Source organism: Heterocephalus glaber, unplaced genomic scaffold (genome assembly GCF_053883595.1).
Source record: "Heterocephalus glaber isolate CG9 unplaced genomic scaffold, H.glaber_assembly_v1.0 deba00001451, whole genome shotgun sequence".
NCBI lineage: Eukaryota > Metazoa > Chordata > Mammalia > Rodentia > Bathyergidae > Heterocephalus > Heterocephalus glaber.
In genome coordinates this window covers 3,804,867-3,830,800 of record NW_028258301.1, presented here as the reverse complement: position 1 = coordinate 3,830,800, position 25,934 = coordinate 3,804,867, and the positions used below count along the sequence as shown (strand labels likewise).

General features: G+C 36.4%; 1 protein-coding gene across 8 annotated transcripts in view; it reads right to left on the bottom strand.

Annotated features, from left to right (window-relative positions):
- The window catches only part of LOC101710436 (AGBL carboxypeptidase 4), a 1,386,524-nt gene that overhangs the window by 572,572 nt on the left and 788,018 nt on the right, over positions 1-25,934 (bottom strand). Inside the window, exon 2 of one of the 8 annotated variants that reach the window (XM_087214858.1) lies at positions 8,721-8,821. The exons of the other annotated variants lie outside the window; for them this stretch is intronic. The gene's annotated coding sequence lies outside the window, so the exon portion shown is untranslated. The remainder of the gene's footprint in view (positions 1-8,720; positions 8,822-25,934) is intronic. 8 annotated transcript variants of the gene reach the window in all.

The following is a 25,934-nucleotide window of genomic DNA, read 5'->3' as shown; positions in this document are numbered from 1 at the left end:
CTGTCTGCCATGAACCGTTGTTCTGTTGCCACCCTGCCTTGGAGCCAGCCTATTACAGAGGAAAACCTCTGAAAACTGTAAGTCAAATAAACCTTTAACTTTGGGTGTTGGGTATTTTGTCTCGGCAATGAGACAAAAATAACTAATACACTGATCATAAATGGTTCTCTCTAGAACTGACATTCTAAGATTCCAAAGTCTGTAAGTTTAGACTCTAAGGATTTCAGTATAATATTCTTAGTTTCATATGTTTTCTTCAAAGCTTTAATCAAAAGCCAGTAAGGAAAATTTTTCAGGTCATACCCTCAAATCATACCACATAGGCAGCTGCCTCTTTTCCCTTTATGCAGGGATAGCTCAGACGTTCAACTGCTTCTTGAGTTGAATAAGAAATAAGAGTGTGGTAGGGAAGATGTGGTATGTCCACTGAAAGATGTTACTTAAGATCACAGTTAGTGGCAGCTAGTCATAAGCTTCAACTCTAGGATAAAAATAACATTATCCTATCTCTGTGGACATACTAAATAATTTGATGTTCACAGGAGACATAGGTGAGGTGATCAAGGAAAGATCCCTGAAGAAAGTAGCTTCAAACTGAATCTTGACAGTATGATAAAATTCAGTTTCATACAAATGGAAGGAAGATTGTCAGACAGAGGCAGAATATGTGCACAGGAGCAGAGATGAGAAGGCACACAGTGTAATCAAAGAAACTGAGCCTTGGAGCTAAAGCATAGGTTTTATGTGGCAAACTCCTGAAGTCTAAAGAGGAGCCTAATTTTATTTACAGGGAATTGGGTGGAGTTTAAAGTTCAAACTAATGAAAACAGGCAAATATATCACATATGCTTTACTTTCCAAGCTATTTCTCCTGCTTTGCATCTGCATCCTCTGCTTCACCTAAATTGGCACCAAGGAAAGAAAATCTAGGTAATTTTGTCAGGGTTCACCCAGGAGACTTCTTCCATGAACTGTGAGCTAAAATAGAAGAAAGAGGTAAAATTTCTTTTTTAGGTAGAAATATTGAACTGCAGCTATCTTCACAGCAAAAGCTCTTGCAACAAAGCTCAGTCCTTTCCGGAACAATTCTAGAGTGAATCCTTGGCTAAATATGGAAAGAGGGTGCTGTGACAGAAGAGGGGCTAGGGAGGTCGGGCCCCTTTCCCTAAATGGTCTTCTATCTTGAAGCAGAAGATTGAGAGTGTTCAGCAAGCTGATAAGTTACTGCAATGAGAGAAAAAAGTGGAGAAAAAATAAATCCCATTTGGTAGAGTGAACACAAAAGTGATGAGATCAAGAGGGCAAATGGAAGGGGAGAGGCCTTAATAGAAAATTTATTGAAGAGCATGGCTTGCATCACTCCTAGAGACATCACTGACTTGGAGAATACATTTAGCAGTGATTCCTGTCTTCTTGGGCTAAGACCTTACATAATGTGGTATCTCTCAAAAATGAGTCCCAGTCTAGCCCAAGACCTCTAGCTTGCTGAAGATGAATTTCCAGGATTGTAAATCCTTATTTCAGGGAAGGTGGTGGAAAGAGTGGGAATTTAACTCTTTGTGGTTTAGAAAATGCACTTCTATTTACTTGAAAATCAGTCATAACACTGTTTTTGTGTAACAGTGTTCATGTTAATGGGAATAGCAAAGCCTTAGCTGATCAAAAGTCTTTTTGGATACATGACAGCCTATAGATGCAGCCTGATCAAAAGTCCTTTAACCATTCCTATGTATGCTCATCTGGCTAGCCTCAATTTGAAATTTAGTTCGTTTTCAATTTCCTGACTCAGTCAAAGCTACTCCATATGGAAATGTTAAAGGCAAATCACATACTCAGCACCTTCTCTGTGCTAGTATCTTTCTGAATACTGGAAATTCAGAGTTGACTAAAGCACAATCCTCCTTCCATCCCTCCCCTATACTTGAGAATTTCAGTCTTGCAAGGGATACAGGCATCTTGACCACAATAAGAAGTGTTCTGAGTGTTGTTATGGAAGTATGTGCACCTGCAAATAAAGCACAGGGAAAGGATGCATTGAGTGGGAGAAAGGTTGGCAGTCACACCCATTTGAATTGAGTGCTGATAGATGAATGGTTAAGAGCTTGACAAAGGATGAAGGTATGATAAAAGGATTTCTCAGCACAAAGGAAAGTCATGGGAAGATGGATGTAGAATTTTGTTTAGGGAAGATATTTTTAAAAGTGAAAATCAAACATTTTTCCACACCTGCTAAATACCTCCCAATGCCTTTACATTGCTCTCAAAAAGAGAAGTCCAAACTCATCAGTATGATGTAACCTCTACTTCATTTTACATTGCTCTTTCTCTCTTGCTCTGCTCTAGCCTCACTCTATTTTTGAAATAACCAGGTTCATTCCACCTTAAAACCTTTCCATTTGCTATTCTTTTGAATGTTCTTGCCCAATTCTTTCTCCTCTTTCTGATCTTATCACAGTTAACACTACCACAAAGGAATCTTTCCTGATCTTTTAATTTATATTGATTCTGTAAGTGAAGTTCTCCGCCCCCTCTCTCTCTCCAATTTAATTTTTTTATTTGCTACCATCAGAAGTTTTGTTTCTCTCCAATACAGTGTAATCTTCTTGAGGGTGAGCATTAAGTTCCCAGATGTTCCTGGCACAAAACATGAAGTGAATATATGAATTAAATGGCGATTTACCAATAAAATTAATTTTTTAAAAAAGAATCTTGAATTGTTATGAAGGCATCCAAAGAAGGCAGGTAGTAGATACAAAGGTACGGAAGACTAGTAGCAGTGGTCATTACAGTAATAAATTCAATGAGTAATATGGGTATTTTCCTTGTGTCCCACCCATTACCTTGTTTCTAACTTTTATAGTAATCTTGGGATATAAGAGCTATTAGCAATCTTTTAAGGATTAAGTATTTGAGAGATAGCAAAAAGTTCAATGTTACATTGCTTCTGAATTGGAGAAATAGAATTTGAATCAAGTTTTTCTGACTAAAATTCTAAAATTTAAATAAACAAACAAACAAATAAATAGGGGAGGTTGGATTTCAGGTTATCTGACAGATCTTCTACAGTTCTAGAACATACAGCTTTCAGGGAAAATTTTGGGTATGAGACAAGTCTAACCTGGTAATAGTTCCCAAATCTGGCCCCTTGTTAGACATTTTCTCTATTTCTAAACACCACAAAGATTCAATTTAGAAAAAAAGAGAATTGAGCCAATATATCTACTTTTACATTAAAAATTCTATTTGCTTTAGATCAAACATTTGGATAGAAGGTGAATAATTTAGGTAATTCCTTGGATCTTTGAGCTCATGAGCCAAAAATGATGTCACAGATGTGTGTGTGTATATGTGTTTATAGTTGTAGGTCAAAAGTTAATTTGAGGTGACTTACCAGAAAAGTATATGATAAAAATACAAATAAACACAAGAGTAAAAAAAGACAATAAATCAAGGTAATAAACAGAAACAAAGTTTGCAGTAAGGTTGGCACAAACCAATGCATAACATAAGGCCCTGTGCATACTTGAGAGGTAAGTTTTAAAGTTGAGGTTTTCACTAGCTAAAGTAGGGAGAGAACTATGAGCTATCGTGATTCTTAGAGTTCACAAAACAAAAATTAATAACTCCGTTCCTTGGGGTAAACATACGTAATCCATTACTCAAAAGTTTTCCTGATCCTGAAACTTGACATTTTTTCTCATATTTCATGAATGCCTGTTACCACTTTTACAGTAAATTTATTAACAAAATTCATAAGAATATTTTTATGCAGCCCCTCGGAGCCAAAGAAAATATACCACAGTGCAATCTACAGAAGCAGGTATATGAGTCACCAAGATAACACAGTACAGTTATGTAGCTCTCATATTATTAAGCTTGATCCATAGACAGGTATACTAATGACCTATGTATCCTCAAGCAGGGTTCCATTAATGTTATTCATTATAAGTAGGCTTTTATTTAAAATAATATCACAAATAACATGAGGTTCTATTCTGCATTAAATTGCTGAAATACTAAAGCAGATAGTCCAAGCATAGCTAGCACATTATCCTATATACTTACAGTCAATCAGGACCAAAAGATCTGATATGCTCTTTATTTTTAACTGTTGCACAAAACATAAAAGTCATATATATTAACAAGTTACCATGTAGTTAATGTTCAAAACATCAAATATTCAAAATATTGTGTGATATTTAAATCAGGTTAAACATATTATTTCCTCAACTTATCATTTCCTTATGGCAAAAACTTTGAAAATCCCTTCTTTAGCTTCTTGAAATCTGCAGTACATTATTGCTATCTAGAGTCACACTAATGTGCAGTAACACACAAGAGTTTCTTAATCCTATCTAACTATAACAGCACTCATTAATCAACATTTTCCTATTTCTTTCTCTTTCCTAATTTTCCCAGTGTTTAGTAACCACGATTCTCCTCATAACTTCTATGAGATCACCTCTGAGATTCCATGTAAGTGGGATCATGGGTACTTGTCTTTCTATGCCTATCTCATTTCATTAAAAATAATGATGATCTGCAGTTACATTCATGTCAGTGCAAATGACAAAATTTCCTTCCTTTTTTGGCGGAATAGTACTCCATGATGTATACATTCCACACTTTCATTATCCATTCCTCATTTGATAAACTTAGGTTGTTTCCATTTCTTGGCTATTGTGAATAGTGCTGCAATGAACATGGGACTGCAGATGTCTCTTTGATACACAGATTTAATTTATTTTGGTCGTATATCTAGTAGTGGGATCTCAGGATCATATAATACTTCTATTTTTAATGTTTTGAGGACTCTCTATATGACTTTCCATATTGGGTATGCTAATTTACATTCTCACCAGTGGTGTGCAAGAATTTCCTTTTCTTCACATTCTTGCCAGCACCTTTTATCCTAGGCTTTCTGATAATAGCCAATCTTACAGTGTTGAGGTGACATATCATTGTGGTTTTGATTAGCATTTCAATGATGATTAGTGAAGTTAAATATTTTTTCGTGTCCCTGTTGGCGGCTATTTGTAACTCTTCTTTTTTGGGGGGGTACTGGGGATTGAACTCAGGACCTTGCACTTGCAAGGCAGGTGGTGGAACCACTGAGGTAAATCCCTGCCACTGTAACTCTTCTTTTGAGAGATATCTCTTTAGGTTTCTTTCTCATTTCTATTTTTTTTTTTTTTTGCTGTTGAGTTTTTGGAGTTTATTATATATTGTGGATATCAACACTGTCAGATGTAGAGTTTGCAAATATTTTTCTCAATCTGTTGGTAGACTGTCTCTGCATTCTGCCGATTGTGTCCTTTGCTATGCAAACTTTCAGTTTGATGCAATCTCATTTCTCTATTTTTGTCTTTGCTTCCTGTACTTTTGGGATCTAGTCCAAAAAACACTTGTCCATTCTATTGTCCTGAAGCATTTCCTGTATGTTTTCTTCTAGGGGTTTTTGTTTCAAGTCTTACGTTAAGATTTTAATTTATTTTGAGTTGATCTTATAGCTGGTGAAAGATAAAGGCTTAGCTTTTTTCTTCTGCATGTGAACATTCATTTTTTTCATCATTTATTGAAGAGACTGTCCTTTCTCCAGTGTGTGTCCTTAGCTCCTTAGTTGAATATCAATTATTGATAGATGTGTGAATTTACTTTTTGATTCTACAATATTCTGTTCCACTGGTTTATGTGTTTTTTACACCAATGTTGTGTTGTTTTAATACAGCTTTGCAGTATGTTTTCAAATCAGATAGTGTACTAACTCCTGTTTTGTGTTTTTTGCTCAAAAGGGCTTTGCTTATACAAGGACTTTTGTGGTTCCACATAAATTTTAGGCTTTTTTTTCTAGTTCTGTGTTTTCTAGTTCTACTGATAGGGATTACACTGAATCTGTCAATTGCTTTGGACAGTATGGACATTTTAACAATATTGATTATTCCAACCATGAATGCAGGATGTTTTTCTATTTTTTGTGTGATCTTCCATTTCTTTTATCAAAACTTGATCATTTTTATTGTAGACATATTTCTCCTCTTTAGGTGAATTTATACCTTGATATATTATTTATTTATATTTGTAGCTATTGAAATGAGATTGCCTTCTTGATTTCTATTTCAGATAAGTCCCTATCAGTATACAGCAACACTACTTATTTTTACATGCTGATTTTCTATCCTGAAACTTTGCTGAATTCATTTATTACTTGTAACAGTCATCTGCAAATTGTCAGTGGCAATTTGACTTCTTTTCCAATTTGAATCTGTTTTATTTCTTTGTCTTGCCTAATTGCACTAGCTAGGATTTCCAGAGCTATATTAAAGAGAAAATGTGAAAGTGGGCATGTTTATCTTGTTCTACAGATTAGAGACAAACCTTTCAGTCTTTCCAATGGACATCAAAATTCCAAACAATAATTAGACGTTATTATAAACAGCTGTATGCCAACAAATTTAATAATATAATGTTAGCTCTTGACATAGTAAATGGCCTTTATTTTGCTGAGGTATGTTCCTTCTATGCCTAATTTGTTCAGTATTATTTATCATGAAATGATCCTGAATATTATCAAATATCTTTTCTACATCGATTGAGATGATTATATTGTTTTTATCCTTCATTCTGTTGATATGTTTCACATTCACTAATTTGCACATAATGAACCATTCAGCTCAAAAATTACTGTTTATTTTATTTAACTGTGTCTATCCTTTGTTAAGTTTCTTTGTTAAACTATTGAAATGTTTCTCTGTGTTTTCCTCAAACTTCCTTAAACAGTTGTTTTAAATTCTCTGACAGTTTTCTCATACTGATTCCTTCCTGGTTAATTCATGGTATCTTATTGTGAGTACTAGGTGACCTTATATTTTCCTGAGAGTTCTTGATGCTCAGTGTGTGATGTTTCCTGGGCACTAAATGGTCAGGTATTTATTCCAGCCTTCCTAACCTGGTTTTATTTGTGTGTATCTTTCCAGCTGTTTATTTTCTCTGAGCCTGAAGTTACTTCTATTTCATCACTAGAGAGTGCCCAGGTCCAGATTTTCCAAGATGCACTGTTGGTGTATTGTTCAAAAAGAGACAGGAGATGCCTCTCTCTGACTGCCTTCTTCATAATTACTTGTCTCTATTCAGACACTGAAACATTCTTTTTGTCTGTGGGCAGAGTCTCCATGAATAGACACATTCCAGGCTCCTATGTCACACCTATGGCCACCAAATCCACCAAGCTATGTCATATCCTGAGCCTGGAGGTCTCAAAGAACAGCATAACACTGGGTTAGGCCCAAGGCCCTCACTTATGTCAGTTGTATATTATTGAATTAAATATGTGACCCAAGATCAGAGGTGCTGCTAGCTGGTACAGAAGTCTGAGAGATTGAGGCCACATGTCTTCATCTGGCCCAGGAGCTATTTCAGAGGCTACATCCACAGGCAGGCCTGAGAATGGAGGTTTTTAAAACCTGTCCAGTGTTAGCTTTCACCAGCCTACCAATAAATTCTAAGGCAGTGGTGGCGAACCTATGGCATGCATGCTGCAGCTGGCTGTTTGTTATCATTGAAAGTTCTAAAAAGGTTCGCCATAACTGTTCTAAGGGCAAAGTCATGGCTTACTACTTTGGCTTACCTCCAGTGAATGGGGTCTTGTGCCACACTATGCTTCTCAAGGTTAGGTTTGTGTTGATGAAGGCAGACCCTTGGCCAAATGCTGATACTTATCAATCATGCTTGAGTCTCACAGCCACAAGGATCTGCATAATCTCAGGGGTGCAATCAGGCACAGGTGGCAGTCAGCAATAATGCATGCCAAAACATGAGTCTGTCTCAATGAGGCACAGGTCTCCACCTTTCTTTACAAGGTGTGATAAAAAATATAGTGGATTCTGCTGCCAAGTGCCATCCAAGAGAAAGGTAAGCTTGTGAAAACATTGTAGTATGTCTTGATCCATCTTATTCACTGGATGTGGCACCACTTGACTTCTGTCTCTTCCAGGTCTTCCTCAAAGTCAAAATGACCAAGAAAAATAAACATTTTGAATCAATTCAGGACATTAAGGCAGCTCTGACAGGGCAACTAAACACATTCACGAAAGAAGACTTCCAAAATTGCTTCAGAAATTGACAAGAATGGTAGGAAAAGTATTTGAAGTGAGGGGATTATTTTGAGGTAGGATTAATGATAATGAATTGTGTACTATAATAATAATTTTTTTAAATTAAGAATTCACTGTATTTTCTGATCACATATGGTATTCTATTCCTCGCTAAACATCTTTACTTTGATGTGTAATGGGAGTGTCAAATCTAACTTGTCTGAAACAGAATTCTTTATTTTTTTTCTTCCAGGGCATTCACTGATCACTAAACTCACATATCTAGCATATTGTTCTTGGTTCCTCACTTTCTCTCACATATTACATTAAATGTATGTTAAGTACTACTTCAGAAAACAATATACTGAAACCAATCCTTTTTAGTTTTTCACCTCCAGCTCTCACCAGACCACTTCTTAGTATTTCTTACTGGCCTCCCTTAAGCGTGGAAGGCAAATACAACCTGAAATGAATGGGATGAAGGGATGAAGGGGAAAGGAAAGAATAGTTACTAGATCCTGAAAACTGAGTGGTTGTGTTTGAGAAGGCTACTTGACATCAAGTAAGACTTTCAGTCAAAGAACAGAACCAGCCACTATTAACACTCAGAGAAGAAAATGAAATAAATACCAAAACTTTGTCTTTCTCTCCCTCTTATCCTTTGGTGGTACCCCTGAATGGTTGAAATCACAGGCCAACTCAGTCTATGGATGTGATCTGTACAGGTTAGTCTGGTGGGAGGAGGGGAGAGAGAGAGATAAAGTGCAAAAGGGTTACAGAGAACAAGAGAGATAAGTGAAATACATCCTGCATACCCACAATCAAAGTTATGAAAGACTCTATATCTGAATTTGGATTATAATTCTTTGTCTAAATCATTGCATTATGTATTTTAACCTGTAAACTCTTGATTTGCTCACCACAATGCTTGAAACAAAAGATTCTCCTTGTTATTATTTTATAATTACAGCTCAATTTAATGAAAATTTCATGCTTTTTTCATAGCAATTTTTCTGAAAATTCCTTTTTGGTACTTCATGAGCATCTCACAGTTCTTCCTATAGTTCTTCCAGAGGATATTGTTTCCTCTAAAACAATTAGAATTTCATTATTATATTTCATTATAATGTCAAAGGAAATTTCTATGAGACACATTCATATTTTCATATTAATGGAAATTCTATTATAATGTTAATAGAAAAATGGGTTCAATCAATTATTTAATTCATTCATTAACTACATTCTACCCAAAAACTCAAGGGAATATAAAACAAACAATTCATCTAAGACAACAAAAGGGGTTTGCGCTTTCAAAATATTAAAGGTATATTTAATAACTTTAAATCACTTTAATTTGGAATGACTAATTCCATAAAAATAGAAAAAGCATGCCATATGAAAAGGACATAGGTATTGGATTTAGACGAATCTAGGGTAAAGTCCCAGCTCTATAATTTGGTGTATGATTTTGCAAAGTGTCTTAAAATTTCTGAGCCTCAGTTTTCTGGTCTGCAAAGTAGGTGAATATTTGTAATTCTTACCTTATGGGGTTACTTATCATATATACCCAGTGTTTGAAACTAGCTCAAAGCAAAATCAATTTTATCCTTTCCTGTAGGCCCAGCCCCAGCATTATTATTCCTTGAAGCAAGACAAAGCTACTTGATAAGCCAAAGCTCTCTACCCTCCAAACATATTTCATCAATTCTTAGCAGAGGAAATGAAAATGAGGGCAAAAGGTTTTTTTTAATACTTCCAATAAAGGGAAGCCATATCTAATTCTGATGCATTCTAAATCCCAAACCAAAAACAGTAACTTGAAATAGGAGACTTGAAAACTTCTGTCCATGAGGAATTAGTGATCTCTTGCATTAGTATTTCTATTTAAGCTTATACATCTGTGTTTTGCTCCTAGGTGCAGCATTCCTGGCTGTGACTCTGGAATCAAACTGGCACTTACATTGTCAGCTTGATAATTCTTGGGCTTTTCCACTCAAACTTGGGCTTATATCATCACCTCTGGTAGTTCTTCTGTGCTTGAGTTGAATTACACCATATTTCCTAGTTCTCTAGTTTTTTAGATGGGAGATCATGGGACTTCTTGATCTCCATAATAACATGCTTTAATTACTATACTAAACATTTCTCTACATATTATGTTCTACCTGTTTCTGAAAAAAGCCCTGATTAATACAAAGAAAGTTAGTTGAAAATCTTTAAAAAATGATGTTCTAGAGAAGGGTGTGGCTGCAGGCAAGTCCAGCCAGGGCACTGCCCCTACCCCAGCCACTTGGGCCCTCAGGCCCAAGCAAAAGGCCTGCCAGGAAAAGAGCTGCACAGGTGCACAAGCAACAGCCAGAGGCCTGCCCCAATACCATTTGTAAATGTGCACAGGCCCTAGCCAGAAGCCCACTCAAATACCAGCAACTGGGGTGCATGGCACCCAGCCAAAGCCCTCCTAGCCAGAGGCATGCCTAGATACCATCCCAGGTATACACAGCCCTCGCCTGGACAACAGGTCAGCTCAGGGATCCAGTAGACCACCATTCTGAAACCAGGAATTGGTGCAGTGATGAACAGGAGGGAAAAGACTGCTCGGTGGCTTGCTGAGAATTGAAGACCACTGGGTGAACAAAAAGGTGCCTCAAAAAAGGTGCAGCTGCCACATCTGCTGAAATGAGAAGACACATAAACAAGTCTCAAAACCAGAATTCAAGATCACCTAAGTCAACCCCAAAGGGCTATAAGATGAAACAATCTGATACTCAACCACCTGGACTCCCTGAACTGGTAACAAAAGACAATAGGGAAAAAAATGAAATCAGAAATAATTTCTCAGATAAATGCAGAGATTGTATCCATAGTGCAAGACATGATTAATAAATCTAGAGCAAACACAGGTTAAAAAAAATAGAGGAGCTGAGGAACATGTTGGAATCCCAACATAGGAAACAAATGGAATCCATAAAACAGATGCAAACAGATTTCCAGGAGATTAAAAACTCCATTGAAAGTGTATGTAGCAGAATGAGCCAATGCAAGGATAGAATTTCAGATATAGCAGATAGGATGGCAATTAGTGACAAGGAAAATAAAAATTTCTTAAAAATAGTAAGGGTCCACAAGAAATCAGTCCAGCAGCTGCTAGACAATGCAAAGAAGAATAACATCAGACTGACTGGAGTCAATGAAGAAACAGGAGAGGTTACAAACGACATAAAAAAACTAGTCACAGAAGTAATAGCAGAAAACTTCCCAAAAAGGGGAAAAGAACTTGAGATACAGATAAGTGAGGCATATAGGACTCCAACTAGCCATGATAAAAAATCTACACCTAGGTATATAATAGTTAAGATTCCAGAAACCAAAGAGCAGAACAAAATTCTACAAGCAGTTAGAGAAAAACAACACATCACATACAAAGGAAAGTCCATCAGAATCACAGCAGACTTCTCAACACAAACCCCTTAAGGCAAGAAAAGCTTGCAGTGACATATGTGAAGCCCTAAAGGAAAACAACCTCCAACCTAGATTGGTGTACCCTGCAAAACTATCTTTCAAAGTTGATGGACAAACGAGATAGTTTCACAAAAAAGAGCACCTGAGGAACTTTATGAATGCCAAACCACCACACTGAAAAATTTTAAACAGTATCCTAGGAAAAGACAATGAAGATCATAACCCCAGGAAGCCTAGCAGAATGAATCCATTATGCATGACAAGAAATTAAATGCAAAGTGGGAGAATCCAACAAAAAGAAAAAGTCATGACAAGGATAAGTCAGTAGATATCAGTTATAAGCATCAATGTTAATGGTCTCAATACACCAATAAAAAGAAATAGGCTGGCAGAATGGGTCAAGAAGCAAGATCTAACAATATGCTGCATACAAGAAACACACTTGATTCGAAAAGAAGCTTATACACTGAAAGTTAGAGAGTGGGAAACAATACTCCATGTGACAGGAACCAGAAAAAAAAGCAGGAGTAGCAATCCTATTTTCAGTTAAAATGGATTTCAAACCAACACTTATTAAGAGAGACAAAGGACACTACATCCTTGTAACGGGAAAAATCCAAGAGGAAGAGATGACAATCATAAATACATATGCACCAAATACTAGTGTGCTGAACTGTATAAAACAAATACAAATGGACATGAAAAAAGCACTAATAAAATAAAATAAACACTAATAAAAAATAAGCACTAATACAATAGTAGTGGGGGAACTCAACACCCCACTGTCACAAATAGATAGATCATCTAGACAGAAAATAAATGAAATTCTAGGACTCAATCAAATTCTTGAAAAAATGAACTTAACAGATGTTTACAGAGTGTTCCATGACACAAAATCAGAATACACATTCTTTTCAGCTGCACACAGGGTGTTCTCCAAAATAGACTACATACTTGCTCAGAGAACATGTTTAAGTAAGTGTAAAGGAACTGTATATTATCACACCATTGTGTGATGAAATTGGAGATCATAGCAAAAGAAACCACAAGAATTTCACAAACACATGGAAATTGAACAACAGGCTTCTGAATAAGCAATGGGTCACAGAGGAAATTAAAGGAGAAGTCAGACAGTTCTGCAATTAAATGAAAATGCCAGTACAACATATCAGAATCTATGGGACACAGTGAAAGCAGTCTTACAAGGGACATTCATAGCAGTGAATACTTACATTAGGAAAACAGAGTGAGCTCAAATAAACAACTTGATGCTGAACCTCAGACTTCTAGAAAAAGAAGGGCAGGATAAACCTAAAGCTCATACAAGGGAGGAAGTTATAAAGATCAGAGCAGAAATTAGTGCAATGGAGACTAAGAAAATGATACAAAAAATTAATGAAGCAGAGTTGGTTCTTTGAAAGAATAAACAAAATTGACAAACCCTTAGCCAACCTTATCAAAAAAAAAGGAAAGAAAAGACCCAAATTCATGCAACTAGGAATGAAAAGGGTGAAATTACAACACACCCAGCAGAAATCCAGAGGATCATCAATACCTGCTTCCAGAACCTATACAACAATAAGATGGAAAACAAAAAAGAAATGGACAGATTCCTAGATATGTATGAACTACCAAAGTTGAATGAAGAAGACCTAAAAATTCTAAACAACCCAATATTAATGAATAAAATTGAAAATATCATTAAAAACTTACCAACTAAGAAAAGTCCAGGTCCTGATACCTTCACTGCTGAATTCTCCAAGACATTTAGAGAGGAACTACTGCCACTACTGTTTAAACTCTTCAATGAAATTGAAAGGGAAGCAATACTCCCAAATTCATTCCTGGAAGCAAGCATCACCTTGATCCCCAAAGCAGAGAAACACCCAACTGAAAAAGGGAACTATAGGCCAATCTCACTAATGAACATAGATGCAAAAATTCTTAATAAGAAATTGGCAAATAGAATGCAGAAGATCAAGAAGATCACACACCCTGACGAAGTGGGATTCATCCCAGGGATGCAGGGATGGTTCAACATATGCAAATCAATCAATGTAATACACTATATTAATAAAGCCAAGGACAAAAACCATATGATCATCTCAATAGATGTAGAAAAAGCATTCTACAAAATCCAACATGTATTTATGATAAAAATCCTGACAAAAAATGGAATACACAGTCTCTAACTCAACCTGATAAAAGCCATGTATGAAAAACCAACAGCCGATGTCATACTAAATGGTCATAAATTGAAATTCTTCACACCAAAACCAGGACAAGAATGTCCAGTATCACCACTTCTGTTCAATATACTTTTGGAAACATTAGCCACAGCAATTAGATGAGAGAAAGAAACAAGAGTAATAAAAATAAGAAACAAAGAAGTTAAATTGTCATTATTTGCAGATGACATGATACTCTATATAGAAACCCCCAAGAACTCCACTAAAAGTCTTCTAAACTTAATAACCAAATTTAGTTAAGTCACTGGACACAAAGTCAACACACAAAAATCAATAGTTTTTCTGTACACGAACAACAGACTCACTGAAAGAGGAACTGGAGAAATAACTCCCTTTACAATGGCATCCAACAAACTGAAATACCTAGGAGTCATCCTAATGAAAGAAATCAAAGACCTCTACTCTGAAAACTATATAGCACTCTGAAAAGAGAGATCAAAGAGGATATCAGAAAATGGAAAGACATCCCTTGCTCCTGGGTAGGAGAGATCAACATAGTGAAAATGGCCATACTTCCAAAACTGCTATATAGATTCAATGCAATCCCAATTGTAATTCCAGCAGCATACATCACAGACCTTGAGAAAACAATCCACAAATTCATTTGGAACAAGAAGAGGCTCAGAATAGCAAAAGCAATTCTAGGTAACAGAGACATGGAAGGGGTATCACAATCCCCAACTTGAAACTATATTATAAAGCTACTATGATAATTACAGCATGGTACTGGTGAAGAAATAGACCTAAAGACCAGTGGAACAGCCTAGAAGATGCAGAAACAACTGCAGACATACTCAGCCACCTCATCTTTGAAAAAAGTGCCAAACACCCTCACTGGAGGAAAGATAGCCTCTTTAATAAATGGTGCTGGAAAAATTGGGTTTCAACTTACCAAAGATTTAAACAAGACCTATATCTCTCACCATGCACTAAACTGAAATTGAAATGGATTAAAGATGTAAACATTAAAACAGAAACATTAAACCGGCTAGAAGAGAGGTTAGGTAGAACTCTTGAAGACATTGGGATAGAAAAAGATTTCATAAACAAAATCTCAGTTGCACTTGAACTAAAATAAACAATCAACAAGTGGCATCTCTTCTTACTAAAAAGTGTCTGCACAGCAGTTGACACCACCAACAAAGGAAAAGACAACCCACAGAGTGGGAATAAATTTTTACCAGCTGTTTCTCAAAGGTCTACTATGTAGAATATATAAAGCACTTAAAAAAATTAGACCTCAAAAATTTAAAGATGCAGTCCAAAAATGGGCATCTGAAATGAAAAGACATTTCTCAGACAAAAAAGTAGAAATAGCAAATAAACATGAAGAAATATTCAACATCACTGGTCATTTGAGATCTACAAATGAAAACAATGGTGAGATTCCACCTCACCCCAGAAAGAATGGCTGCTACCACGAAATCAACCAATAACAAATGCTGCTGGGGCAGTGGGGGGAAAGGAACACTTTTCCACTATTTGTGGGAGTGTAGACTGGTGCAACCACTGTGGAAATCAATATGGAGATACCTCAAAGAACTAGGATTAGAGGTCCCATTTGACCCAGCTATTCCCCTGTTGGGTATCTTCCCAAAAGAATTAAAAGTATCATACCACAATGATGTATGTGTACCCATGTTCATAGCAGCACAGTTTTTAATAGCTAAAATTTGGAAACAGCCCAATTGCCCGTGAACTGGAGACTGCATAAAGAAATTGTGGGATTTTTTTAATAAATGGAGTACTACTCAGCCATAAAAAATGAGAAATTAGAGACATTTATAGCTAAATAGTTGCTCATTGAGGTGATATTCTTAAGTGAAATGAATAGGACACACGTGTAAATACTGAATAGTTTCTCTGGTGTGAGAAACTGAAGGTGTAAATAAGGACCAAAAATTATAATAGATAATGTGAAATAGGAAAAAAAGGGGCAAAGGGGAAGGAGAAATGGGAGCAGTAGGGGAAAGTAAAGAAGGGAATGGAATTAATATGAGGAAATGAAAAAAAGGAAACACAGTCTTTGTAAATAGGGAAGGGTGGAGGGTTTGAAGGGAAGGCAGGGGAATGGGGAAAAAATAAGAACCAAGAGAGATTATCTAAAGGTGCAAATTTCCAATGATGAATGTCATTATATTGTATACCTTGAATGTACCAATGAAATTAATGAAAAAAATGATGTTCTAAAATGAGTGAACTCAGAAAATGGTAAAATACTTAGGAGGTAAGTCAAGGCCATATTAGTTGGGCTGGTGTTCTTAGATTCACCCTGTGGTTTTTCACCCATGCAGATTCATCTTGTGACAATCTGGGTTTTTTTCCCCATTAACTTTATTGGTACATTTTAGGTATAAAATACAGTTACATTCATCATTGGGATCTTGTACCACTACATGAGTCTCTTGGTTCTTATTTTTTTCCCCTTCCCTTGCCCTCCCTTCACCCCCTCCACCCTTCCCTATTTGCAAAGACCTTGTTTCCATTTTTTTCTCTTCTCATATTTTTTCCTTTCCCTTTTTTCCCTTCCCCTACCCCTCCCAATTCCCCTGCTCTTTTAGGCCTTTTCTTCCTGTTACACAATATCAGTTATACATTTTTTAAATTACAATATCAAGATCTAGGAGACATTACCACAGATTTTACAGAATTTAAAAGGATATAGAAAGCATATTTCAAAAATCTTTTTAGAAATAAATTTGACAACTTCTAAGAAGTTACTTAGAAGACAAATTAATGAAACTAACTCTGGAAGAAATATAAAATTTGAATAGCACCTATAAAAGAAAGTATATTCCTAGCTCGAAAACCTACCTATATGACAACAGCAGGCTCATAAACATTTTAACTGATAAATTATATCAAACAATTAAGGCTGAAAAAAGAAGGAACACTTCTCCCCTCATTTTAGGAACTCAACATTGTGCTAATCCTAAAACTAGATAAAGATAATAGAAAAAAAAAGTATGAACATAGATAGAAATTTGTTTAACAAAACAAACTCTTAGAAGTCAGATCTGGCAGTATGTAGACAGTGGTTTTATTAAAGAGATGGCAGTGTTGGTTCAGCATTGGAAGATCCACCCCCAAAAGTCATCATTTTAACAGAGGAAAGGAGAAAGCCATATGATCCTGTCACTAGTTGGAGAAAGAGTATTGGACTAAATTCTACAGCTGTTCATGGTAAAAGCTATCAGGAGACTAGAAGTAGAACAGAACCTTCTCAACAGATCAAAGACATGTACTCCATACTTCCAACAAAAACTCCTTCTATGAATGGAGACGATGCAATGCTTTCTCCCTAAAGTGGAGAACAAGGGCATATATTCCTACTCTTCATCTGTCCATTAGACTTTGAAACATAGTTCTAAAGCAAAATAGTCTGGCAATAAAATGACACAATTAGGACAGGATTGGCACCACAGAAGCAAAATCTTTATATGTAGATGAAATGATCATCTACAGAGAAAATACTATGAAATCTCTAGGATCCCCTAGAACTTGTACTTGAATTTAGCAGGATTAGAAAACACAAGATATATATAAAATTTCAGGTCTGTGTATACTTGCTATAAATGAAGAACTGGATATTGAAATTTAAAAGTTATGTAGGAGTACAAAGGACCCAGAAAAGCCAAAAACAAAAACAAAAACAGTGTTGGAAGATGTTTAGCACCCAATTTTAAGACTTCTTCTAAAGCTACAGTAATCAAGGCAGTGTTAGTGTAAGGAAAGACATATAGATCATTGGAATAAAACAGAGAATCTAGAAATAGAATCACACATGTATGGTCCACTGAGTTTTGAAAGATTATTTAATGTTAGCATTTTATAGAATATAAACTTGATTCAAGAGCTGAGGAAGAGATAGTGTCTTCAGCAAATGGCACTAGAACACCTGGTATCTGCATATAAAAAATTAACCTCAACCCTTTTTGTCCATACATGAAAATAACTTGAAGGGATCTACGAACCTAAATAAGAAAGCCTAAAAGTATAAAACTTTAAGAAGAAATTATAAGGGAAAATATTTGTGAATTCAGGGTAGGCAAGAACTACCTAGGATACAAAGGACATGATGCATAAAAGAAAAAAAATTGATAAATGAGATTCTATCAAAATTTAGAACTTTAAATGACATCATTAAAATGAAAAGTAGTCCTTAAACAGACCATATTTACAATGCATATAACCTATGACCAGAATACATAAAGAGCTCTTACAGCTCATTAATAGACAACCCAATTAAAATGTAGACATAAGAAGATGATAAATAGCCAGTATAGCACAAGGAATGGTGTGCAACTCTAGAATCAGAGAAATACTAATCAGTACAATAATAAGATTGAATTATACACTCAATAGGGAGATGAAGTTAAAAGTTTTAAAAGCCTTGTCATGACTTTTTCTTTTTGTTGGATTCTCCCCCTTTGTGTTTAATTTGTCACACCCAATGGATTCATTCTGCTGGGTTTCCTGGGGTTGTGATCCTCATTGTCTTTTCCTAGGGTATTGCCTAAAATTTTTTGGAGTGCCAGTTTAGTATTCATGAAGTTCCTAAGATGCTCTTTATCTTGAAAGTATCTTATTTCTCCATCAGTTTTGAAAGATAGTGTTGTGGGGTACATCAATCTTGGTTGGAAGCTGTTTTCCTTTAGGGCTTGAAATACATCCCTCCAAGCTCTTCTTGCCTTGAGGGTTTGCATTGAGAAGTCTGCTGTGATTCTGATGGGCTTTCCTTTGTATGTGATTTGCTTCTTTTCTCTCACTGCTTGTAGAATTTTGTTCTTCTGTTGGATTTCTGGAATCCTAACTATTATATGCCTATGTGTAGATTTGTTTTGATCAAGCCTAGCTGGAGTCCTATATGCCTCACTTATCTGTATGTCAAGTTCTCTTCCCCTCCTTGGGAAGTTTTCTGCCATCACTTCTGTGAACAGTTTTTTTATGTCATCTTCACTCTCTCCTCTTTCTTAATTGACTCCAATCAGTCTTATGTTGTTCTTCTTTGCATTGTCTAGCAGCTGCTGGATTGATTTCTCATGATCCCTGACAATTTTAAAGCAATTTTTCTTTTCCTGGTCATTAATTGCAATCTTATCTTCTATATCTGAAATTCTATCCTCACATTGGTTCATTCTGCTGCGTAGACTTTCGATGGAGTTTTTAATCTCCTGGAAATCTGTTTGCATCTGTTTTATGGATTCCATTTGTTTCCTATGTTGGGATTCCAACATGTTCCTCAGATCCTCTATTTTTTTATCTGTGTCCTCTCTAGATTTATTAATCATGTCTTGCACCATGAGCACAATCTTTGGTGTTATCTGAGCAATTTTTTTTTCTGAGTAATTATTTCTGATTTCATTTTTCCCAGATCCTCTTTGGTTGCCAGTTCGGAGAGTCCAGGTGGTTGAGTATCAGAGTGTTCCATCTCGTTTCCCTTTGGGGATGCTGTAGGTGATCTGGAAGTCTGTTTTTGAGACTTATTTACATGTCTTCTCATTTCCATGGTGTGGGGGGGAGTCCTTCTGGCACCCATGCGGCTCACCTTCTCTGCCCTAGGAGCTTGGGATGGCAGCAGGGTAGCTTCCTTCTGGGTTCTGGGACCGGCTGAGTTTCTCTTCCCTAGGAGCCTGGGATGGAGGGGGGAGCTTCCTTCCAGGTGCTGGGACCAGCTGAGCTTCACTGCCCTAGGAGCCTGGGATGGAGGCGGGGAGCTTCCTTCCAGGTGCTGGGACCAGCTGAGCTTCACTGCCCTAGGAGCCCAGGATGGAGGTGGGGAGCTTCCTTCCTCTCTTGTGACAATCTTGATTGTCAACCTGACTGGATTAGAAGACATCTGGGAGACTAGTAAGGTACACTTCTGGGTGTTCAGAGATGCCTAGCATGTTGGCCAGCAAACTAAGAGGAAAAGTCACCCTGATTGAGTGTAGCATCATGCAATAAGCTTGCATTATACATGGAATGAAACGCAGAAGAAGAAAGAAATAGGCCTGAATTTAAAAAGCTCTTCAAGATATACAGTCAATAATAAAAACTCAATTGCCTTTCTATACAGCAAAAATGAACTAACTGAGAAAGAAATCAAGAAAACATTTCCATTCACAATAACTTAAAAATACCTAGGGATAAACCTAACCAAGGAAGTCAAAGGCCTCTACAACAAAAATTATAGAATACTAAAGAAACTGAAGAATACATTATAAAATGTAAAGAGATCCAGTGTTCATTGACTGACAGAATATTGTTTAAATAGCCATATTAACAAAAACTTTTTAAATATTCAATGAAATCTCCATCAAAATTATGATACTCTTCACAAAACTAGAAAAAATCCTAAAATTCATACAGAAATACAAAAACCTAGAACAGCCAAAGCAATCCTAAACAAGAGTAAGGGTGAAGGCACCAAAATATCCAATTTCAAATTATACTGCAAAGCTATGGTAACACAAACAGCATGGTAATAGCACAACAATAGATACATAAAACAAAGTAATAGAATACAAGGCACAGAAGCAAACCCATATAAGTACAGTTATCTGATTCTTGATAGAAGAACCAAAAATCTTCTCTTTCTTCTCTCTCTACAAAGGTATTGGAGAAAAGACAGCCTCTTTAACAATTCCTGCTTGAAAAACTTGGCATCTCTATATCCATATGTTGAAGTTTGAAATTAAATGCCTACCTCCCACCTTGTACAAAAATCAATTCAAAATAAATCAAAGATCTAGATATAAAATCTGAAACTTTAAAACTGCTAGAAGCAAACCTAAGGGAAACACTTGAAGCAATAGGCACAGGCAAATACTTCCTCAATAGGACTCCAGTAGCACAGGAAATAAAAGCAAGAATCAATATGTGAGATTACATCAATTTAAGTTTATGCACCACAGAGGAAATGAATAACAGAATGAAGACACAGTTTAGAGAATGAGAGGAAACATTAACCAGCTACTTTCTAGTAGAAGAATATATATTTTGTCTCTTCCCCTGGGTTCCACTTAGAACTAGCAGAATATAAAAAGAATTAAAGGACCACCCAAAATCAAAGACCCCAATCAATTAATGGGAAAATGAATTGAACAAACACTTCCCACAACAAGTACAAATGGTCAATAAGTATATGAAAAAGTGTTCAACATCTTTCTTCACTAGGGAAATGCAAATCAAAACTATATTGAATTGCATTCATCTTACTCCATTTATCATCTCAGTATGGCTACATCATGAATGCAAAAATCAGTGTGTGCTGTAACATGTAGGAAAAGGGAACTCTTCTATACTGTTGTAAGGAATGTAAATTAGTATAGCCAATATGTAAATCAATATGGAGGTTCCTTAAAAAATTGAAAATAGAACTGCCATATGATCTAGTTAAACCACTCCTTGGTCTATACCTAAAGGAATTAAAGTCAGCATGCTATAGGAACACGTGCATACCCATATTTATTGTAGCACGATACATAATATTCAAGATATGAAACCAACCTAAGTACTCATCAAAAGATGTGTGAATAATGTGGCATATATACACATTAGAGTACAATTCAATTGTAAAGAAGAATGAAGTTGTCATTTCAAAAAAATAGATACAACTGAAGGTAATCATGTTAAATGAAACAAGCCAGACTCAGCAATAAAAGTATTACATATTTTCTCAAATATGTGGACTCTAAAAAAGATGACATGAAAGTAGAAGGGAGACTATTAGAAAAGAGGAAAGAAAAGAGGGAGAGGGTGGGGATGAAAGGAAGAATGGATCATTAAAATATATACATGCATGAAAATACCACACTGAAATGCAATATTTTGAAAAAGTAATAGAGACTAATAAAATATATCAAGAAAAAAGAAAAGCTCCATTTTCCTTTAATGGGTGTATATTTTCCCATTTCCATTCTTTATAAACTTTAGGCTCCAGGTTTCTTAGCCTTTCACTATAGACTCACATTAGCAACTCTCCATGGAGTTCCAGGTCTGGCACTGATCCCTCTTTTTATGAGGCTTCTAGCTTTGTGGACTGACCACCTGTTGGATTCTCTGGCTCTCCACCATGCAGGCTACCATTGTGGACAATTCTGACTCTGATCCTACAAGCCTATGTAAAACAAAAAAATGGGGGATTTTGCTACTGAGAGTGGTTCTAGAGGAATGCAATTGTAAGTATAAATTTCTCTAACTGGTCTAGTGGTTTCTGAGCTAATTTGTAGAGATCAAGTTTCCATAGTATCTTTTAATAATGTACGTATAGAGTACTGACAGTCCAGTGTTACAGGGCATGCCAAAATATTCTTTCTTATGTGGAGGAAAATTTGTTGAATCTGGTCCCTCCTAAAACCAAGAAAGAAGCATAATGCCTAGTGAACCTACTTGAATTTTGGAGGTAACACATTTCTTTCTTAGATATATGTGATGGTTAAGCTTAATTTTCAATTTGACTTGCCTAGGGATTTGCCTGAGTGTATCTAGGTGGATCATGGAGGCATAAACTTGGGAGTCTATGTCTGCTTCTGGTACTTTCTTTGGCACTGTTCCTCTGCTCTGCTTTGCTCCACCCTGCCTTCTACCATGAGTCAAATTAAACCTCTCCCTCTCCTTTTTTTAAGTTATCAGTTATGAGAGTTGGGTACTTTGTCCAAGTTATAAAAATGTAACTTGTGCAGTGTGTTACTGTCTTAGTTACTTTCTCATTGCTGGAACAAAATACCTGACACCCAAAAGTTAAAGGAGGAAGGATTTATTTTCACTCACAGCTTGTATAGGCTTCAGTCCATACTCAGCTGGCTCCAAGGCAGTGACATGGCACGGCAGACAGGTAGCAGACTATTCCATCAAGGGAGGGAGTCCAGGCCCCAAAGTGACCTCTTCTTACCAGGCTTCTCTTCCCAACATCACACCAAGCCATAAACTCATCAATATACTAATCCAGTATCACACCCATGATCCAGTCACCTCCTCAAAGCCCCACATAGGAGTACACATAGGAGGCTTTAGGGGGACACTTAGATACAACCCATAATAGTCACTCTGGCCATTTATCGAGTTACTTGTTACCGCTAGTTTTAAGTGGGCCCCAGAAAAAAGGAAGGCTCTGCATCACATCCACATTGCTGGACAAGCTAGTCTGCCACTTGTCCCATACAATCTAGAATATTCAATGGTACCTGAGATATCAGTGGTAGACAGGGAGGCAGTTTGGAGCTTATAGAAGGCCCCATAGATGGACGCAATGGAGGTCCTTAGGATTTTGGAGCAAGGCTCTGTTGTTATTTGTAGACAATTATTTTTCCTTTTTGAGATAGCCCCTGGCTTGCTACTGAGCCTTAGGTGAAATTGAATCCTTTACCATGGCATATCAAGATATGCAATCTGACCCACAATCATATAATGAACTGTGGTTATCTGGCCCAGGGAGTCATAAAGTTGGATGTGCACACAGAGTACTGATCCATCATCAAGTGGAAGTGATATATATATATATATATATATATATATATATATATATCACTATATATATAATCACTATATATATATATATATATACATAGAGAGAGAGAGAGAGAGAGAGAGAGAGAGAGAGAGAGAGAGAGAGATTGGGCCAGGGATTTAGCTCAGTGGTTCTACCAGCTGCCTTGAAAGTGCAAGTTCCCGAGTTCGATCTCTGGTACCGAAAAATCCCCCAAAAAACAAACAAACAAAAAACCTAGTGTTACATATATATATATCATATATATGATTATATATAATCATATATATGATATATAATCATATATATCATATATAATCATATATAATCATATATATCATATATAATCATATATATCATATGTATATACTCATATATATCATATATAATCGTATATATCATATATATCATCATATATATGTCATGTATGTATATGTTTGAGCAGGTTCTAAAGTCATAAGTAAGTTACATGAAAATATGGTGCAAATGGTCATGGTTCCCATTCCTGATGTCTTCTGTCCTCCAGTATGTTTCTGTGGCCTCATGGGGTTTTCCTTATGATTTATTGAAAGACTAGGATTCACAGATGACTCTGCACATTATAGAGACACCACTGAAAAGTGGACAGCTACACCACTACAACTTTTTTTCTGGGATATCCCTGAAGGGGAACTGTCAAGAAAAATAATCACAGTTGGCAAAAGTTTGGGGCAGTACACCCAGTCATATAATAATAAGAAATGTGTGACTGTACACCAATTTTGGGGCTGTAGCCAATAGTCTGACTTGATGATTAAGGACTTGGAAGGAACATCATTGGAAAATTGTTGACAAAGACTTTGGGGAAGAGGTACAAGAATAGAACTCTCCAAATAGACTAAGGATCTGAAGATATCTGTATCCCATATAAATGCTCAACAAAAGGTAACCCTCAGGGCCAGGGATTTAGCTCAGTGGTTCTGGCGCCTGCCTTGCAAGCACAAGGTCCTGAGTTTGATCCCCAGTATCTCCCCCCTCCCCCAAAAAAGGTAACCCTCAGCAGAAAAGGAATTTTAATAACCAAGTGGATATGATGACCCATTCTGTGAACAGCAGTCAGATTCCTTCTTCAGCCACCCCTGTCATTGCTCAATGGGCTCATGAACAAAATGGCCAGGTTGGCAAGGATTATGTATCAACTCAGCCACATGAACATCCTCTCACCAAATGTGACCAGACTATTAGCACTGCTGAATGCCAATGTTCCAGCAGGACAGCACTAAATCCCCAATATGGAACTATTTTTCAGGGTAATTAATTTGTGACATGTTGGCAGGTTGATTACACTGGACCACTTCCATCATGAAAAGGCAACTCTTTGTACTTACTGGAACAGACTTATTCTGGGTAACTATTTGCCTTCTCTGCACAACTTCTACAAAACTTCTAGCAAAACTAACATCTGTGGTCTTACAGAATGCCTTATCTACCATCATGATATTCTATACAGAATTGCTTCAGATCAAGGAACTCAATTCAAGACCAAAGAAGTGTGAAAATGGGCTCATGCTCTTGGATTTTACTGGTCTTACCATATTCCCACCATACTGAGGCTGCTGGCTTGTTAGAACAGCAGAATGGCCTTTTGAAGATATAGTTACATTACTAGCTGGGTGTCAATACCTTGCAGGGATAGAGAAAGATTTACCAGAAGGCTATATATTCTTTGAGTCAATGTCCAATTTATGATACTGTTTTTCTCTAAACAAGATTCACAAGTCCAGTAATCAAGGGGCAGAAATGGTAATAATACCAGGTACCATTGACTTTTGTGACCTACAAGCAAAATATTTGCTGCCTGTTCCTGTAATCTTCTGCTCTGCTGTCCTAAGTGTCTTAATTTCAGAGAGTGTAATGCTTTTGTCAGGGGGCACAACAATGAATTGACTGAAATGGAAGTTAAAATTTTCCATGGCATTTTTGGCTACTCTTGCCTCTGAGTCAACAGGTTAAGAAGAGATTTACAGTGTTGGTGTCAGGTGATTGATTAATGCTATCAATAGGAAATTGAAATATTATACCACTTAGTGGTAAGGAGGGCTATGTTTGAAGTGTAAGAAATTCCTTAGGACATCTCCTCATATTACTGTTACCTGTTTCTAAGGTGAGTGGGAAACTATAACAATTCAATCCAGGAAAGATGACCAATGACCAAGGCCTTCAGGAATGAGAGTGTATGTTCATCCCCAGGTAAAGAACCAAGTCCTGCTGAGGTTCTTATAAAAAAGCAAGTGAATACAGAATGGATAGTGGAAGAAGGTAGGTAAAAATAGTAGCTATGAACATGTGATGAGTTATGGAAAAGAGGATTGTGATAGTCATGAGTACTTTACCATTTTTGTTAAGAATGTTTGTGCACACACATTAAACATATTTTTCTTTGTTTTTCTATTTTATGTAACATGACATTGATTTAATATCAGTACTCAGGAATTGTTAAATCTACCTTATAGTATTTCAGTTATATTATGTCAGGAGAAGAGAAAGCATAACCCAAAGGAAGAAAGAAAACCTTTATATCCCAATCTGGGAAGGAATTGCAGCATTGTATATAGTATATTATTATTATGTTTGGTGGAACTATGACTGTTTTATTATCTTTATTTGGAAATTAAGTATGGTTTTAGG